Source organism: Hordeum vulgare, chromosome 1H (genome assembly GCF_904849725.1).
Source record: "Hordeum vulgare subsp. vulgare chromosome 1H, MorexV3_pseudomolecules_assembly, whole genome shotgun sequence".
Taxonomy (NCBI): Eukaryota; Viridiplantae; Streptophyta; class Magnoliopsida; order Poales; family Poaceae; genus Hordeum; species Hordeum vulgare.
Window position 1 is genome coordinate 207,621,804 of NC_058518.1, and position 3,159 is coordinate 207,624,962.

Here is a 3,159-nt window from a genome sequence, read left to right on the forward strand (position 1 = left end):
GTGAGAACGCACGCACGAGCGATTCATCAAGTCCTGATGAACAGCTTCAGAACGAAATTCAATCTGTTTTTAATCTGTTTTAGCTCTGTCAGATTCTCGGTATAATTTTGAAGCTTTTTTATCTTTTTACTCGTAACTCTGATTCAGGAAATTCTTTTTCCTGTGATCTCGTATTGATGAGGAGAACATGTTAGAACCAGTAGTTTTCAGTTTTACGAAAATTATCTTTTTTTAAACAGATTATTTTAAACCTACCGGAGGCCATATTTTGCAAACCGTAAATCTGATTTAGTTGATTCTTTTTGTGTTGTCATCGTATCAGCATGTAGATGATTTTATACATGCTGCCATGCTACTTATGATTTGGTTTTAAACAAGTTGTTTTATTGCCGATGATTTTATTTGGTGTTATGTGATTGTGGTGATTGATTGGTGTGATTGTTTGCAACGTGTAGATTGTGCGGAGTGCGACGCAAACTATTGTCACGAGTGTGGCCTTCTGAACCAGAATCAAGGCAAGTTACATGTTGATCATCCTTTACCTATTATTTTTCTATGCATGTAGTATTATACCACCCTATGAGAATTATGCATGTATAGGAAGATTATTATTTGCTATGCTATTGAGCTATATCCCCTCGTCATTGAAGATCGTGGTATTTGTAGTTTTGCTATGCTATGTAGACGGGGATTGGTTCCTGTATTCATTGAGATTATGCGAGGATTACTACAAAATAAATTTGAGTAGTAATTCAGGATATAATACACCTCTGGGCGGATATGGTATTGCTGGGTGGTTTCAAGAACATCATGGTTTCTACCCTCTGAATGTAAGTGGATGTCGCCCAGGTTCGAAAAGATCAAACAGACTTAGTGATTAGTAGCTTCCTTGTGCGACCACTGGCTATTATGGGCTCTGGCTTAGTTGATCAGTCGTGGAAACCTTACCCGGATGTGCCAGCTGATGTAGCTATGATAGGTGGGATGGGCCTCCCGTGGGACTAGGTGACTGCTTCTGAAAGACTTCGTCTCAATCTTTGGGTTGGGTCCAGTGGGTACAGCGTACAAACCTCTGAGAGTGTATAAACTAATCATGATTAGCCGTGTCCCCGGTTATGGACAATTTTGAGCAGCTAGGCCATTACAGTTGTTGGATGATCTTGACAGATGACACACTTAATAAAACTTGAAGGGAAACTTAATAATGGTAGTAGGTTGGAGTTGGAGATGCCAATTCAACCATATGTGAGTTATTGTAGCAAACAAATTAAAAGTTGACTATTAGGTAGTTATGAGGATAAAATCAGCTTTCTACAAAATAACCATCAACCTTTCTCTTGTTATACTATGCATATACATGTATGTCTGCTATATTACTTTTCCTGTGTAACTTGCCAATACATTCAAAGTATTGACCTATATGGCTGCAACGTATCATGTTGCAGGATATTCATACGAGGAGTAAGGTACCGTTAAGGTCGCGAGTCTTCACTCAACATCGCCAGTGGGCTATGATGGGACTCATCGTTACTATTCTGCTACTTTTCCGCTGTTTATTAGAATAAAACTAGCTAAGTGCTATGCAGATTGTTATATTTTATAAATTCTGGATCATACGTTATTATAAATGATGCACTTGCTATATCTGGTTTTCATCTATATTGTGTGTGCTAGCGAGTCGATCCAGGGACTAGCACAGTAAAGCACAGAGACTCAAATCCTTCGAGGTTTGGTCGTTACACGTCGGCGCCGACGTTCCATGCACTCTCCTGCACTTCATGGGCGGCGAGTTGATCGATGTCGCCAAGGGCAGAATCGTTCAACCGGGCAACCCCATGTTCCACGGTAAACCGATGCCACCCACCACGTATAGGGTTCAACTGGTTCGGGTGCTGCCAGGCTGCGACGACTTGTTACCTCCGTTCCACCCCGCTAGGGCCGACATAGATGATGTGATGACCCTCAGCGCCTGCTTAAGCTGGCCCTTGCTTTGGCCGAAGAGCCAGATTCGTTTGGGGGCGGGGGACACCACCCCACAGACAACACCGCCAGGTGTGCCGGCGCCAAGCCATGGCAAGACCGCCGCAACGCTACCGGACGTGCATATGGCAGAGGATCCGGACATGCATATGGCACAGGTTCCAGACGACGACGATGACGACGATTGTACATTTACCAAGGTCGATAAGTACTTTGCCGAACATGGGTACGGTGAGGAATTCTTGGGGCCTCCTTCTCAAGAACCCAACCCTGCAAAAGACGACCGCGATCTAGCTGGTACCGCAGAGAAACCCAATTGCAACAGGCGTTGTCTGGCGTTTAGTTTTGAGGAGACGCCTCCAGGTGCCGCCTTCACCGAGCCTCAGATAGCCGAGGTGCGAAATATTATCAGCCCCAACACACTCAAGAAGGTGGTCTCTGAGCAGATGAACTGGATCCCATTACATCAGCAGAAGAAGGGACGGAAAAGAAAGACTAACAAGGGTGCGAGCCAGCCGGCACTGAGTACGATCCGTGCTCTGGACGGGCCACCTTCACCTAAGGATATCTCGAGGAGGGTGCATGTGGCGGGTAGGCCGATGCTACTGACTAATCTGCTCAATGTTGCAACCGGTGCTATGCGGAGTCTGCATGACAGTGTTCTTTGTTTGGAGAAGCGGCGTCTCTCCGAGAATAATGTGGCAAACCCGGTTTTCGTGGCCAAGGTGCCACAGGGCAAGGTCTTTGTCGATAGCGCCATCGGGGGTATGATCGTCCTGCAGTTTGCTGACATCTTCGCTATGTTTAACCTTCATCCGCTGCACTACACCTTCGTCGGCTATTTTCGTTGAGTATGGAGATGCGGCTCATTAGAGACAAGACCCCGGACCTAGTGATAGTCGACCCCTTCTATATGCGTGCCAAGATCTTGGGCAGCGCTGGGGACCGGCAAGTCGCGAGTTCATACCTCGAAGGCGTCATTCTGGCAAACTCAGAAAAGCATAACTTCCTCGTGCCTTACTTTCCCTGGTAAGTTATCCCCTCATCGCCACGTAACATATGATTTCTTAGATTTTGATCGTCCTTTTTTTTTTCTAACATTCCGTGTTTTGTGTAGTGACACACGTTGCACACTCATCCTCTTAAGCCTGAAATATTCCACGGCCACGTATTTCGACT